This window comes from Anomaloglossus baeobatrachus, chromosome 6 (assembly GCF_048569485.1).
Source record: "Anomaloglossus baeobatrachus isolate aAnoBae1 chromosome 6, aAnoBae1.hap1, whole genome shotgun sequence".
Classification (NCBI taxonomy): Eukaryota; Metazoa; Chordata; class Amphibia; order Anura; family Aromobatidae; genus Anomaloglossus; species Anomaloglossus baeobatrachus.
Genome location: NC_134358.1, coordinates 39,793,469 through 39,811,452, shown reverse-complemented (window position 1 = coordinate 39,811,452; position 17,984 = coordinate 39,793,469). Strand labels below are relative to the sequence as shown.

At 46.5% G+C, this 17,984-nt stretch overlaps 1 long non-coding RNA gene across 1 annotated transcript in view; it reads left to right on the top strand.

Annotated features, from left to right (window-relative positions):
• LOC142244007 (uncharacterized) overlaps window positions 1–17,984 on the top strand; it is a 102,435-nt gene that overhangs the window by 23,654 nt on the left and 60,797 nt on the right. Inside the window, exon 2 of the long non-coding RNA XR_012724421.1 lies at window positions 10,122–10,476. This is a non-coding gene — a long non-coding RNA (uncharacterized LOC142244007). The remainder of the gene's footprint in view (window positions 1–10,121; window positions 10,477–17,984) is intronic.

Sequence of the window (17,984 nt, the reverse complement as noted above, 5' to 3'; positions counted from 1 at the left end):
ACTGCTCCCTATGTACAAGAATATAACTACTATAATACTGCCCCTATGTACAAGAATATAACTACTATAATACTGCCTCTATGTACAAGAATATAACTACTATAATACTGCCTCTTATGTACAAGAATATAACTACTATAATACTGCTGCTATGTACAAGAATATAACTACTATAATACTGCTCCTATGTACAAGAATATAACTACTATAATACTGCCTCTATGTACAAGAATATAACTACTATAATACTGCCTCTTATGTACAAGAATATAACTACTATAATACTGCTTCTATGTACAAGAATATAACTACTATAATACTGCCTCTATGTACAAGAATATAACTACTATAATACTGCCTCTTATGTACAAGAATATAACTACTATAATACTGCTCCTATGTACAAGAATATAACTACTATAATACTGCCTCTATGTACAAGAATATAACTACTATAATACTGCTCCTATGTACAAGAATATAACTACTATAATACTGCTCCTATGTACAAGAATATAACTACTATAATACTGCCTCTTATGTACAAGAATATAACTACTATAATACTGCTTCTATGTACAAGAATATAACTACTATAATACTGCCCCTATGTACAAGAATATAACTACTATAATACTGCCCTCTATGTACAAGAATATAACTACTATAATACTGCCCTCTATGTACAAGAATATAACTACTATAATACTGCCCTCTATGGTTATCAATATATTTTCTGTGATCATAACAATGAGGGCTGGTTTCGGAATTCTAGGATTTGGGACCCCACTGAGATGGAATTATGTAGGTCGCGAGAATGACCTTCCATTGACCTTGGACCTCGCTGACCTCTGGGAATCTTTACAAAGCCTCACTTGTTGGGGTCCTCGCTGAGCGTTTTATCCCCCTTGTGGACATTACCCAGTGATAATGTCAGGGTCGTCATTTTTCCCCTGTGTGAATGTCAGATGTAGCAGAGGTGAATTTGTGCAGTCCCATGTAAGAGACCACGAGTGGTGGCGAGTGACCGTCTCGCCCGGGCCCCTTTCCCAGGTCCGACGCGCCTTGTCCTCATTCTGTCCTCTGCAGAGTATCTGGATATAGAATCTTCCATGGCGGTTCTCATGGACATGACATTCCCCCTCGTGTTTCGGAGGCAGCGCCTCAGGCCTCGCTGCGATGTGTCCCTCTCTTCTCTCCATATATAGGCTTTTCCGAACATCTTCTCTTCTTTATTGCAGCTTTACGTTGGATGTATGCCCTTAAGAAAAACATCCGACACCGCCAGAGGCCAAACTGTTCCTAACCCAGTGACAGAGGATGTTGTCCTGATGGGTGCGCTCGGGGCCCGGGATGTGTAAATATATATAGAAGACACGTCCCCTGTGGGAAGCCGCTGCTGCACTCACAAAGAGCGTGTCCCTAATTAACACACAACCACATTTTTTACCTCACATTCACCTTAGAGTAATATCTATTTCTGGGAAAGCTGGGTTGCAAGTCATTTTTGCCATTCAGGATCATGGGAAAGCTGTGTGCGTGGGGAAGTGAATGCTGAGTTATCATTACGCAAAAAGACGACAACTTAAAGGGGTTGTCCTATTATATATACAGGGTTTATCATCTCTTTTGAGAATAAGGACCCCTTGGGTGCCGTTAGGATTAGACATGGCCCATAAAATGAATGGAGACTGCGCATGCGCGGCCACCTCTTCTTTCCTGAAATGAGGCAATGGAGCTCTGTCCTAGATGCACGTTGCAGAAGTAGTACCACCATCTCCTGTGGGCATGTGGTGGTCCTATCTGCTGTTAAGAAAGGAAAGTGACCATAGAAATATATGGAGGGGACTGCACATGCGCGGCCACCTCTTCTTTCCTGAAATGAGGCAATGGAGCTCTGTCCTAGATGCACATTGCAGAAGTAGTACCACCATCTCCTGTGGACATGTGTTGGTCCTCCTATCTGCTGTTAAGAAAGGAAAGTGACCATAGAAATATATGGAGAGGACTGCGCATGCGCGGCCTCCTCTTCCTTCCTGGAACGAGGCAATGGAGCGTTATGCTAGGAGGTAGGAGCACAATCTTCCGTGGACATGTGGTGGACCTCCTATCTGCTAAGAAAGGAAAGTGACCATAGAAATAAATGGAGATGATTGCGCATGCGCGGCCACCTCTTCCTTCCTGAAACGAGGCAATGGAGTGCTATGCTAGGAGGTAGGACCACCATCTCATGTGGGCATGTGGTGGTCCTCCTATCTGCTGTTAAGAAAGGAAAGTGACCATAGAAATGAATGGAGAGAACTGCGCATACGCGGCCACCTCTTCTTTCCTGACAGTGTGAAGTGCAACCCCATCCTAGGTGCATGTTGCAGTGGTAGGATCAACATCTCCCCTGGGTGTGTGGTGACCCCTCTACACGCTGTTAAGATTGGAAAGTGTCCATCCATAGATATAAATGGAGAGGACTGCGCATGCGCGGTCACCTCTTCTTTCCTAAAACCTTGCAATGTTGCAATGGAGCTTTATGCTAGATGCACGTTGCAGAGGTAGGACCACAATCTCCCGTGGACATGTTGTGGCCTTTCTATCTGCAGTTAAGAAAGGAAAGTGGGCATAGAAATAAACAAAGAGGACTGCGCATGCGCGGCCACCTCTTCTTTCCTGAAATGAAGCAATGGAGCTCTGTCCTATATGCACATTGCAAAGGTAGGACCACCATCTCCTGTGGACATGTGGTGGTCCTCCTATCTGCTGTTAAAAAAGTAAAGTGACCAAAGAAATAAATGGAGAGGACTGCGCATGCGCGTCCACCTCTTCTTTCCTGAAACAATGCAGTGGAGTCCTTTTCTAGATGCACGTTGCAGTGGTAGGACCAGCATCTTCCATGGGTGTGTGGTGACCCCTCTGCACGCTGTTAGGAATGGAAAGTGTCCTTCCATAGATAGAAATGGAGTGGTCTGTGCTTGCGCGGTCACCTCTTCTTTCCTGAAATGAGGCAGTGGAGCTCTGTCCTAGATGTTCGTTGCAGTTTAGGACTAGCATCTCCCATGGGTTTGTTGTGGCCCTGCTACACGCTGCTACGCTGTTAGGAATCGGAACTGTCCATCCATAGATAGAAATGGAAAGGACTGCGCATACGCGGCCACCTCTTCTTTCATGATACCATGAAGTGGCGCTCTGTCCTAGATGCACGTTGCAGAGAAAGCACCACCATCTCCTGCTGGGTATGTGGTGGCCCTGCAACACACTATTAGGAATGGAAAGTGGCCGCAGAAGTAAATGAAAAGGTTTGCGCATGCGCGGCCACCTCACTTTCCTGAAATCACTCAAACGATGGCTGCCCTAGATGCACATTGCAAAGGTAGGACCAGCATCTCCTGAAGATATGTGGTGGACTTCCAACGCAGTGTTAGGAATGGAACATTGCCATAGAAATAGAGAGGACTGCGCATGCGCGACCACCTTCATGTTCCTGAAAACATGCAATGCAAGCCGCATAATAAACGTAGGTTGCAAAAGTGGGTTCCACATCTCTCAAGTATGTGGCTCCAGTCACTGCATTTAAAAATGGAGAACTCACCTAGAAGTGAATACAGATGGCTGCGCATGCGCGGATTCCTCTTCACTCCAGAATAGGACCCTGTTGCCTGCTGATGGAGAGCGGCCATAGAAATGAATGGAGATGGCCAAAAATGTGCAGTCACCTAATCATTCCTGGACACATGAAATGGAAACCTGCGCTAGATTTTGCTTTGTATCAGTGGGAACCAAATCTCCCTTGAGAATGAAGAATTACAGGAATGGAAAACTCCCCTAGAAATGAATGCAGAGGGCTGCGTATGATCTACCTCCTTTTCATTCCCAAAAATATTTTATGGAGTCCATGTCTCTGATGTAGCAGAGCTCAGCTTGTCTTTGTTGTGGCAAAATCTACTCTTTGTATGAAGTATGGACTAGTGTGATCAGACAAACTCTGCTCTGCTACACCTAATCTGCTCAGTCTACTACACCGAACCAACTCTCTGCTCTGCTACAGTGAAGTAGCTTGGATCTGCTACACCATACCAGCTCAACTCTGCTACACCGAACCAGCTTAGCTCTACTACACCGAACCAGCTCCGCTCTGCTACACCGAACCAGCTCGGCTCTGCTACACTGAACCAGCTCGGCTCTGCTATGCCAAACCAGCTAAACCCTGCTACACGGAACCAGCTCGGCCCTGTTACACCAAACCAGATTGGCTCTGCGATGCCGAACCAGCTTGAATATGCTACACCAAACCAGCTCCGCCTGCTACACCGAACCAGCTTGGCCCTCCTACACCGAACCAGCTCGCCTCTGCTACACCGTACCAACTCAGCACTGCTACAACGAAGTAGCTCAGGTCTGCCACAAGATACCAGCTCAAACCTGCTACACTGAACCAGCTCAGCTCTGCTACACTGAACCAGCTCAGCTCTGCTACACTGTACCAGCTCAGCTCTGCTACACTGAACCAGCTCAGCTCTGCTACACTGAACCAGCTCAGCTCTGCTACACTGAACCAGCTCAGTTCTGCTACACTGAACCAGCTCAGCACTGCTACACTGAACCAGCTAAGCTCTGCTACACTGAACCAGCTCAACCCTGCTACACTGAACCAGCTCAGCTCTGCTACACTGAACCAGCTCAACTCTGCTACACTGAACCAGCTAAGCTCTGCTACGCTGAACCAGCTCAACTCTGCTACACTGAATCAGCTCAGTTCTGCTACACTGAACCAGCTCAGCTCTGCTACACTGAACCAGCTAAGCTCTGCTACACTGAACCAGCTCAGCTCTCCTACACTGAACCAGCTAAGCTCTGCTACACTGAACCAGCTCAACTCTGCTACACTGAATCAGCTCAGTTCTGCTACACTGAACCAGCTCAGCGTTGCTACACTGAACCAGCTCAGCGTTGCTACACTGAACCAGCTAAGCTCTGCTACACTGAACCAGCTAAGCTCTGCTACACTGAACCAGCTCAGCTCTGCTACACTGAACCAGCTCAGCACTGCTACACTGAACCAGCTCAACTCTGCTACACTGAACCAGCTCAGCTCTGCTATGCCAAACCAGCTAAACCCTGCTACACGGAACCAGCTCGGCCCTGTTACACCAAACCAGATTGGCTCTGCGATGCCGAACCAGCTTGAATATGCTACACCAAACCAGCTCCGCCTGCTACACCGAACCAGCTTGGCCCTCCTACACCGAACCAGCTCGCCTCTGCTACACCGTACCAACTCAGCACTGCTACAACGAAGTAGCTCAGGTCTGCCACAAGATACCAGCTCAAACCTGCTACACTGAACCAGCTCAGCTCTGCTACACTGAACCAGCTCAGCTCTGCTACACTGAACCAGCTCAGCTCTGCTACACTGAACCAGCTCAGCTCTGCTACACTGAACCAGCTCAGCTCTGCTACACTGAACCAGCTCAACCCTGCTACACTGAACCAGCTCAGCTCTGCTACACTGAACCAGCTAAGCTCTGCTACACTGAACCAGCTCAACTCTGCTACACTGAATCAGCTCAGTTCTGCTACACTGAACCAGCTCAGCTCTGCTACACTGAACCAGCTAAGCTCTGCTACACTGAACCAGCTCAGCTCTCCTACACTGAACCAGCTAAGCTCTGCTACACTGAACCAGCTCAACTCTGCTACACTGAATCAGCTCAGTTCTGCTACACTGAACCAGCTCAGCGTTGCTACACTGAACCAGCTCAGCGTTGCTACACTGAACCAGCTAAGCTCTGCTACACTGAACCAGCTAAGCTCTGCTACACTGAACCAGCTCAGCTCTGCTACACTGAACCAGCTCAGCACTGCTACACTGAACCAGCTCAACTCTGCTACACTGAACCAGCTCAGCTCTGCTACACTGAACCAGCTCAGCACTGCTACACTGAACCAGCTCAACTCTGCTACACTGAACCAGCTCAGCTCTGCTACACTGAACCAGCTAAGCTCTGCTTCACTGAACCAGCTCAGCTCTGCTACACTGAACCAGCTCAGCACTGCTACACTGAACCAGCTGAGCACTGCTACACTGAACCAGCTCAGCACTGCTACACTGAACCAGCTCAGCACTGCTACACTGAACCAGCTCAGCTCTGCTACACTGAACCAGCTCAGCTCTGCTACACTGAACCAGCTAAGCTCTGCTACACTGAACCAGCTCAGCTCTGCTACACTGAACCAGCTCAGCACTGCTACACTGAACCAGCTCAGCACTGCTACACTGAACCAGCTCAGCACTGCTACACTGAACCAGCTCAGCACTGCTACATTGAACCAGCTCAGCACTGCTACACTGAACCAGCTCAGCTCTGCTACACCGAACCAGCTAAGCTCTGCTACACTGAACCAGCTCAGCTCTGCTACACTGAACCAGCTCAACTCTGCTACACTGAACCAGCTCAGCACTGCTACACTGAACCAGCTCAGCACTGCTACACTGAACCAGCTCAGCTCTGCTACACTGAACCAGCTCAGCACTGCTACACTGAACCAGCTCAGCTCTGCTACACTGAACCAGCTCAGCTCTGCTACACTGAACCAGCTCAACTCTGCTACACTGAACCAGCTCAGCTCTGCTACACTGAACCAGCTCAGCACTGCTACACTGAACCAGCTCAACTCTGCTACACTGAACCAGCTCAGCTCTGCTACACTGAACCAGCTAAGCTCTGCTTCACTGAACCAGCTCAGCTCTGCTACACTGAACCAGCTCAGCACTGCTACACTGAACCAGCTGAGCACTGCTACACTGAACCAGCTCAGCACTGCTACACTGAACCAGCTCAGCACTGCTACACTGAACCAGCTCAGCTCTGCTACACTGAACCAGCTCAGCTCTGCTACACTGAACCAGCTAAGCTCTGCTACACTGAACCAGCTCAGCTCTGCTACACTGAACCAGCTCAGCACTGCTACACTGAACCAGCTCAGCACTGCTACACTGAACCAGCTCAGCACTGCTACACTGAACCAGCTCAGCACTGCTACATTGAACCAGCTCAGCACTGCTACACTGAACCAGCTCAGCTCTGCTACACCGAACCAGCTAAGCTCTGCTACACTGAACCAGCTCAGCTCTGCTACACTGAACCAGCTCAACTCTGCTACACTGAACCAGCTCAGCACTGCTACACTGAACCAGCTCAGCACTGCTACACTGAACCAGCTCAGCTCTGCTACACCGAACCAGCTCAGCACTGCTACACTGAACCAGCTCAGCTCTGCTACACCGAACCAGCTCAACTCTGCTACACCAAACCAGCTCAGCTCTGCTACACCGAACCAGCTCAGCGCAGCTTCCTCCATACTTTACAATTGTATGGCCCATATGCAGTGCATGGAATGGAGTGGTAAGGGTCCGGGGTTTGGGTAGACATTGGATAGCAGCAAAGCTAACAGTAGCACTTAGTCAATCCGCAGGAATTTAAAGTGACAGTACAATATGTCGGGGTGGCTATAGATGTGCCATTACAGTGTGTGGTCGTAATACCCTTTTAATAGCGCCTTTGTTTTTATGTGTAAAAGGGAACATTCTGCAGTTGCATATCTTTACGATCTCTGCTTGCTTTCAGTGAGTAGAAACAATATTTACACTGAGAGACTGAAAACTCCAAACTTGGCAGCGTTGAGGGATTTTTAAAACTTTTTTTTTTCCAGGCTAGAAACCCTCTATGAATCAGATACACTATTGTTTGCTACAATGTGTCAGTGCAGGTAAAATGTATAAAGCGGCAGACATTCATAGTCTGAGTCCGGACCGGCCGGACCCCTGATCCAAATGCTGCTGCCTCCTATAGGCCTATAAACAGGAGCGTAACTATAATAGGTGCAGTGGTTGCAATCGCTCCTAGTGCCGAGGGGGTCCCCAAAAAGTCCCTTTGGCTTTTATGAAAAGATTACTGGTATTAAAGACTTGCAATAATTGGGGGCCCTGTTGGAGCTTTTGTATTGGGGCCTATGAGCATCAAATTATGCCACTGCCTATGAAGCTGTTAAGTTCAGGTCGTTCGACGCGCTGCTAGTCTGGCTGTAGCGGTCCCTACTCGTGCTGGGATTGTCTGATTTATGGATGCATCGTACAGTGTTTGCAATAATTGGGGGCCCTGTTGGAACTTTTGTATTGAGGTCCATGAGCTTCAAGTTACCCCACTGTCTATGAAGCTGTTAAGTTCATGTCAGGAGAAGCGCTGCTAGTCTGAATGTAGCGGTCCCTGCTTGGACTGTGATTGTCTGATGTATGGCTGCAGTCTTCAGTGTTTGCAATATTTGGGAGCCCCATTGGAGCTTTTTCATTAGGGTCCATGAGCTTCAAGTTACACCACTGTCTATAAAGCTCGTAAGTTTGGGTCAGGTGACACGCTGCTAGTCTGGATGTAGCGGTCCCTGCATGGACCTTGTCTGATGTATGGATGCGACCTACAGTGTTTGCAATAATTAGGGGCCTTGTTGGAGCTTTTGCATTGGGGTTCATGAGCTTAAAGTTACCCCACTGTCTATGAAGCTGTTAAGTTCAGGTCAGGATAAGCGCTGCTAGTCTGGATGTAACAGTCCATGCTTGGACTGTGATTGTCTGATGTATTGCTGCAGTCATCAGTGTTTGCAATATTTGGGAGCCCCATTGGAGCTTCTTCATTGGGGTTCATGAGCTTCAAGTTACACTATTGTCTGTAAAGCTGGTAAGTTTGGGTCAGGTAACGCCCTGCTAGTCTGGATGTAGCGGTCACTGCACGGACCTTGTCTAATGTATGGAGGCAACTTACAGTGTATGCCATAATTGGGGGCCCCGTTAGAGCTTTTGCATTGGGGCCAATGGGCTTCAAGTTACACCACTGTCTATGAAACGTTTACGTTCAGGTCAGGAGACGTGCTGCTAGTCTAGATGTAACAGTCCATACTTGGTCAGGAGACGTGCTGCTAGTCTAGATGTAACAGTCCATGCTTGGTCAGGAGACCTGCTGCTAGTCTAGATGTAACAGTCCATGCTTGGACCATGATTGTCTGATGTATGGATGTGACCGACAGTGTTTGCATTAATTAGGGACCCTGTTGGATCTTTTGCATTGAGGCCCATAAGCTGCAAGGTATGCCACTGCCTATGAAGCTGTCATGTTTGGTCAGGTGATGCCGCTGCTAGTTTGGATGTAGCAGTCGCTGCTTGGACCTACAGTGTTTGCAATAATTGGGGGCTCTGTAGGAGCTTTTGCATTGAGGCCCATGAGCTTAAAGTTACCCCGCTGTCTATGAAGCTGTTAAGTTCAGATTAGAAGACGTGCTACTAGTCTTAATGTAGCGGTCCATGCTTGGACCATGATTGTCTGATGTATGGATGTAACCTCTAGTATTTGCACTAATTGTGAGACCGTTGGAGCTTTTGCATTGGGGTTCATGAGCTTTAAGTTACTCCACTGTCTATGAAGCTGTAAAGTTCGGTTCAGAAGACGCGCTGCTAGTCTGGATGTAGACGTCCCTGCTAGCACCTTGTCTAATATATGGATGCGACCTACAGTGTGTGCAATAATTAAGGGACTTGTTGGGGTTTTTGCATTGGGGTCCATGAGCTTCAGGTTATGCCACTGCCTATGACGCTTTTAGGTTCAGGTCATGAGATGCGCTGCTAGTCTGGATGTAGTGGTGCCTGCTTGGACCATGATTGTCTGATGTATTGATGCAACCTACAGTGTTTGCAATAATTTGGGGCTTCGTTGGAGCTTTTGCATTGGGGTCCATGAGCTGCAAGTTACACTGCGGTCTATGAAGCTGTTAAGTTCGGTTCAGAAGACGCGCTGCTAGTCTGGATGTAACGGTCAGATAACCTTTCTAAAGATTTATGTGTGATTGGTCCTTTAAAAAAAATGATATGAAACAAAATTGACTTTGTCGGCTGATGGGGTGGACACAGAGTCCTCCCACTGATGGTCTATGAATCCCTGTGTCATTCGCGGACCCTCTCTACCCTCACACCAAATTTTGCATCATTTTCTTAAAGGGCCAGTGCACCTGAATAGTCAGTGCAGTGTATTGTATTGTGCAGGTTCCTGAATTCCTCCAATCAGCTGCTGTTTATTTTTGTTTTTCAGGGCCATATTGACTATTTCTTCCCCGGTGGGATTTGTGACCTCTTTCCGTGGATTTACAATAAGTAGCGTCTGTGGATGACAGCGTCTTAGGAGGAAGCTGGATTTTTGGCTACAAGTTCTGAGGATATATTTGGAGCCAGTATCTCTTCATTCATCGCCCCCTCCCATCGTGGATAAATAGGATTGGAATTTGGGAAGTGTTCCGCGGAGTAACCGCATTCACTCATCCGGAAAATATTTTTTTTTCCCTCTGTCGTATTCATAAATTTCTGGATATCTCACAACAAACGTGTCTGGTATCTGTGGACACGTGCGGATCCGAGGATCGAGGCGCAGCGCGGATCATCACTGACAGGTATCAGCTCCATGATAACAGGGGACAATGAGGAATCAAAGGTTACAATGTATCAGGGGTGACGATGTATCAGGGGTGGCAATGTATCAGAGGTGACAATGTATCAGGGGTGGCAATGTATCAGGGGTGGCAATGTATCAGGGATTACATCCATGGAAGTCACTGAGTTGTCAATGGAACCAGTGTGTCCGAGAATATTCTGTGCTCTTCACCACACTCACTTTATACAGACCCCTGCACGTGCACGCTCACTTTATACAGATACCTACACATGCACGCTCACTTTATACAGACCCCTACATATGCACGCTCACTTTATACAGACGCCTACACATGCACGCTCACTTTATACAGACACCTACACATGCACGCTCACTTTATACAGACCCCTACACATGCACGCTCACTTTATACAGACCCCTACACATGCACGCTCACTTTATACAGACGCCTACACATGCACGCTCACTTTATACAGACACCTACACATGCACGCTCACTTTATACAGACCCCTACACATGCACGCTCACTTTATACAGACACCTACACATGCACGCTCACTTTATACAGACCCCTACACATGCACGCTCACTTTATACAGACCCCTGCACGTGCACGCTCACTTTATACAGACACATACACATGCACGCTCACTTTATACAGACCCCTGCACGTGCACGCTCACTTTATACAGACCCCTACACATGCACGCTCACTTTATACAGACCCCTACACATGCACGCTCACTTTATACAGACCCCTGCACGTGCACGCTCACTTTATACAGACCCCTACACATGCACGCTCACTTTATACAAACCCCTACACATGCACGCTCACTTTATACAGACCCCTGCACGTGCACGCTCACTTTATACAGACCCCTACACATGCACGCTCACTTTATACAGACCCCTACACATGCACGCTCACTTTATACAGACCCCTGCACGTGCACGCTCACTTTATACAGACCCCTACACATGCACGCTCACTTTATACAGACACCTACACATGCACGCTCACTTTATACAGACCCCTACATATGCACGCTCACTTTATACAGACCCCTGCACGTGCACGCTCACTTTATACAGACCCCTACACATGCACGCTCACTTTATACAGACACCTACACATGCACGCTCACTTTATACAGACACCTACACATGCACGCTCACTTTATACAGACCCCTACACATGCACACTCACTTTATACAGACCCCTGCACGTGCACGCTCACTTTATACAGACCCCTACACATGCACGCTCACTTTATACAGACACCTACACATGCATGCTCACTTTATACAGACACCTACACATGCACGCTCACTTTATACAGACACCTACACATGCACGCTCACTTTATACAGACACCTACACATGCACGCTCACTTAATACAGACACCTACACATTCACGCTCACTTTATACACACACATACACATGCACGCTCACTTTATACGGACCCCTACACATGCACGCTCACTTTATACAGACCCCTGCACGTGCACGCTCACTTAATACAGACACCTACACATGCACGCTCACTTTATACAGACACCTACACATGCACGCTCACTTTATACAGACACCTACACATGCACGCTCACTTTATACAGACACCTACACATGCACACTCACTTTATACACACATATACACATGCACGCTCACTTTATACAGACACATACACATGCACACTCACTTTATACAGACACCTACACATTCACGCTCACTTTATACACACACATACACATGCACGCTCACTTTATACAGACCCCTACACATGCACGCTCACTTTATACAGACCCCTACACATGCACGCTCACTTTATACAGACACCTACACATGCACGCTCACTTTATACAGACACCTACACATGCACGCTCACTTTATACAGACACCTACACATGCACGCTCACTTTATACAGACACCTACACATGCACGCTCACTTTATACAGACACCTACACATGCACGCTCACTTTATACAGACACCTACACATGCACGCTCACTTTATACAGACCCCTACACATGCACGCTCACTTTATACAGACACCTACACATGCACGCTCACTTTATACAGACACCTACACATGCACGCTCACTTTATACAGACCCCTACACATGCACGCTCACTTTATACAGACACCTACACATGCACGCTCACTTTATACAGACACCTACACATGCACGCTCACTTTATACAGACACCTACACATGCACGCTCACTTTATACAGACACCTACACATGCACGCTCACTTTATACAGACACATACACATGCACGCTCATTTTATACAGACCCCTACACATGCACGCTCACTTTATACAGACCCCTACACATGCACGCTCACTTTATACAGACCCCTACACATGCACGCTCACTTTATACAGACACATACACATGCACGCTCACTTTATACAGACACCTACACATTCACGCTCACTTTATAGGGACACCTACACATGCACACTCACTTTATACAGACACCTTCACATGCACGCTCACTTTATACAGACACCTACACATGCACGCTCACTTTATACAGATACCTACACATGCACGCTCACTTTATACAGATACCTACACATGCACGCTCACTTTATACAGACACCTACACATGCACGCTCACTTTATACAGACCCCTACACATGCACGCTCACTTTATACAGACACCTACACATGCACGCTCACTTTATACAGACACCTACACATGCACACTCACTTTATACAGACACCTACACATGCACGCTCACTTTATACAGACCCCTACACATGCACGCTCACTTTATACAGACACATACACATGCACGCTCACTTTATACAGACACCTACACATGCACACTCACTTTATACAGACACCTACACATTCACGCTCACTTTATAGGGACACCTACACATGCACACTCACTTTATACAGACACCTTCACATGCACGCTCACTTTATACAGACACCTACACATGCACGCTCACTTTATACAGACACATACACATGCACGCTCACTTTATACAGACACCTACACATGCACGCTCACTTTATACAGACACCTACACATGCACGCTCACTTTATACAGACCCCTACACATGCACGCTCACTTTATACAGACCCCTACACATGCACGCTCACTTTATACAGACACATACACATGCACGCTCACTTTATACAGACACCTACACATGCACACTCACTTTATACAGACACCTACACATTCACGCTCACTTTATAGGGACACCTACACATGCACACTCACTTTATACAGACACCTACAGATGCACGCTCACTTTATACAGACACCTACACATGCACGCTCACTTTATACAGACACCTACACATGCACGCTCACTTTATACAGACACCTACACACGCACAATCACTTTATACAGACACCTACACATGCACGCTCCCTTTATACAGACACCTACACATGCACGCTCACTTTATACAGACTCCTACACATGCACGCTCACTTTATACGGATACCTACACATGCATGCTCACTTTATACGGATACCTACAGATGCACGCTCACTTTATACAGACACCTACACATACACGCTTACTTTATACAGACATGTACACATGCACGCTCACTTTATACAGACACCTACACATGCACGCTCACTTTATACAGATACCTACACATGCACGCTCACTTTATACAGACACCTAAACATGCATGCTCACTTTATACAGATACCTACACATGCACGCTCACTTTATACAGACACCTACACATGCAAGCTCACTTTTATACAGACACCTACACATGCACGCTCACTTTATACAGACACCTACACATGCACGCTCACTTTATACAGATACCTTCACATGCACGCTCACTTTATACAGACACCTACACATGCACGCTCACTTTATACAGACACCTACACATGCACGCTCACTTTATACAGACACCTACATGCTCACTATATATACACACCTCTACACCTTATACATGTGCATGCTTACCTTATACAGACACCTGCACATGGACGCTCATGTTATATACTTATACTTACACATGCATGCTACATATCCACAGACACCTACACGTGCATGCTCACTATATATCCACATACCTACACATGCATGCTCAATATATATACAAGTTTGTTCACTATAAATACATATACCTACACATGCACGCTCACTGTACAAAAACTCTGACTCCATTTAGGCTTGTAATGTAATTTCTGAAGTCGCCTGGTGTGATGGAGTCTGTGTGAGTCGGTGTGATGAGATTTGCACATGGCCGTGTCCTCGGACCACTGCTTATTACCCGAGCCCCGGGTCTGGGGAAAGCTGCCGCTCCGGTGTTGATCCTTTGGGGTCAATCACTGGCACAGAGACTTACAGGACGTGTTCACATTCCTCATGAGGCACCACTTTCCACTTTTTGTCATTTTTTTGCACGTTATATATTGGTAATATTTAGGAGGAGGATGTCACCCGATATGTTGCCCGTGTTGGGGGTCACCAAGGATCAGGTGTGACTATTATCGGTTCCGTTTTGAAGGCTCCGGTCGTCCGACTTAAGGATCCTTCCAGGTACAAAAGAAACTCCCGAGATACTAAACTGCTGAATTTGTAGTTTGTCGCTGTGCGTTGGTCACAATTATGTCACTGGCTTCTTTCTTCATTAGCGGAAAGTCAATAATTTCTGAGCTACCAGAATGAGACGATGGAGATTTCCGTTGCCAGATCGTCGGTAATATCGCTCCCCGCAGACGGGAATCCGGAGGCCTCATATCACGACTGCCAGAGGCGCACATTCATCTGTGTACTTCTGCACAATCATTCTATGAAAAGGCGATCGGACCCGAACAACCGTGCGGCGTCGAAGTGAAACCGGGGACACGAGGGGGGCGGGGGGCTGCGGTGTGTCTGCGCCCCATCCGTACCAAAACTGTCATGTATACACTCACTACAGAAGACGTATCCTCATCACAGGAGACATCCAAAAAGCATCCAATCTCCAGAGTAGTCATCTCAAAAAGACCCCCATGGACAGATAAATAGTATACACCGGCCCCTATAAGCCCAACACCATGACTATAATCATTTATAAGTATTAAAACTAGACTAACACAAAATATTCAATTATTGATAGGGAAATCAAGAGGCAGTATATGCAAATATAAACACCAGCGGGACGGCGGCAATAAATAGCTACAAAAAATATATACAGTACAGACCAAAAGTCTGGACACACCTTCTCATTCAAAGAGTTTTCTTTATTTTCATGACTCTGAAAATTGTAGATTCACATTGAAGGTATCAGAACTATGAATTAACACATGTGGAATGAAATACTTAAAAAAGTGTGAAACAACTAAAAATTTGTCTTATATTCTAGGTTCTTCAAAGTAGCCACCTTTTGCTTTGATTACTGCTTTGCACACTCTTGGCATTCTCTTGATGAGCTTCAAGAGGTAGTCACTGTAAATGGTTTTCCAACAGTCTTGAAGGAGTTCCCAGAGATGCTTAGCACTTGTTGGCCCTTTTGCCTTCACTTTGCGGTCCAGCTCACCCCAAACCATCTCGATTGGGTTCAGGTCTGGTGACTGTGGAGGCCAGGTCATCTGGCGTAGCACCCCATCACTCTCCTTCTTAGCCAAATAGCCCTTACACAGCCTGGAGGTGTGTTTGGGGTCATAGTCCTGTTGAAAAATAAATGATGGTCCAACTAAACGCAAACCGGATGGAATAGCACGCCGCTGCAAGATGCTGTGGTAGCCATGCTGGTTCTGAATGCCTTCAATTTTGAATAAATCCCCAACAGTGTCACCAGAAAAGCCCCCCCACACCATCACACCTCCTCCTCCATGCTTCACGGTGGGAACCAGCCATGTAGAGTCCATCCGTTTACCTTTTCTACCAAGACACGGTGGTTGGATCCAAAGAGCTCAAATTTGGACTCATCAGACCAAAGCACAGATTTCCACTGGTCTAATGTCCATTCCTTGTGTTCTTTAGCCTAAACAAGTCTCTTCTGCTTGTTGCCTGTCCTTAGCAGTGGTTTCCTAGCAGCTATTTTACCATGAAGGCTGCTGCACAAAGTCTCCTCTTAACAGTTGTTCTAGAGATGTGTCTGCTGCTAGAACTCTGTGTGGCATTGACCTGGTCTCTAATCTGAGCTGCTGTTAACCTGCGATTTCTGAGGCTGGTGACTTGGATAAACTTATCCTCCGCAGCAGAGGTGACTCTTGGTCTTCCTTTCCTGGGGCGGACCTCATGTGAGCCAGTTTCTTTGTAGCGTTTGATGGTTTTTGCCACTGCACTTGGGGACACTTTCAAAGTTTTCCCAATTTTTCTGACTGACTGACCTTCATTTCTTAAAAGTAATGATGGCCACTCATTTTTTTTTACTTAGCTGCTTTTTTCTTGCCATAATACAAATTCTAACAGTGTATTTAGTAGGACTATCAGCTGTGTATCCACCAGACGTCTGCACAACACAACTGATGGTCCCAACCCCATTCATAAGGCAAGAAATCCCACTTATTAAACCTGACAGGGCGCACCTGTGAAGTGAAGACCATTTCCGGTGACTACCTCTTGAAGCTCATCAACAGAATGCTAAGATTGTGCAAAGCAGTAATCAAAGCAAAAGGTGGCTACTTTGGAGAACCTAGAATAGAAGACATATCAGTTGTTTCACACTTTTTTGTTAAGTATGTCATTCCACATGTGTTAATTCATAGTTTTGATGCCTTCAATGTGAATCTACAATTTTCAGAGTCATGAAAATAAAGAAAACTCTTTGAATGAGAAAGTGTGTCCAAACTTTTGGTGTGTACTGTATATATTTAGATTTTAATTGTAGTTTCTTTTTTTCGCTGGTGTGAATGCCGACCTTCCGCTGAATCCGGCGTAGTTTTTCTCTTGTTTCTGCGCCTCTCCGTTCCTGAGATATGACCCTTTTGTCCCCCCATAATTAGTCATTTTAGCCAACTGGGTGTGGTATTCAAGATTACAACCCACTTGTCTTAAAAAGTCTATCTTTATATGTAGGAAATAGAAGGCCATATCTCAGGATTGGAAAGGCGTAGGAAGAAAAGAAAAAGAACGCCGGATTCAGGAGAACAGCGGTATTTACACTAGGTAAAAAAAAAATTGCATATTTATTGAAACGGACAGGTCCTCTTTACAAAATCAAGGGATGTCATCATGTTATATAGATCATTATACATGGACGTATGTAATATCTTATACAGTAAATGGTTCAAAATGTCACAGCTTTACTCATTCGTGTCTGACGGTGAAAACTGTACCTTTAACATGAACAAAGTCACCATGTAGCTCTACGTATGTTTTCTATAATGTTTATATAGCAGCTCGGCCGGGTACAAAAGAACAATGCAATAAAAATACACAAAATAGGCAAATACAGGAAACCAAACAGGCAGTGACCCCAGAGGTCACGGAGCCGTGGACCTGTCCTTCCCCTCACAGCTGGTGTCACCTGCTCGGCACCCTCACTCCACCCTTGTGGTGGT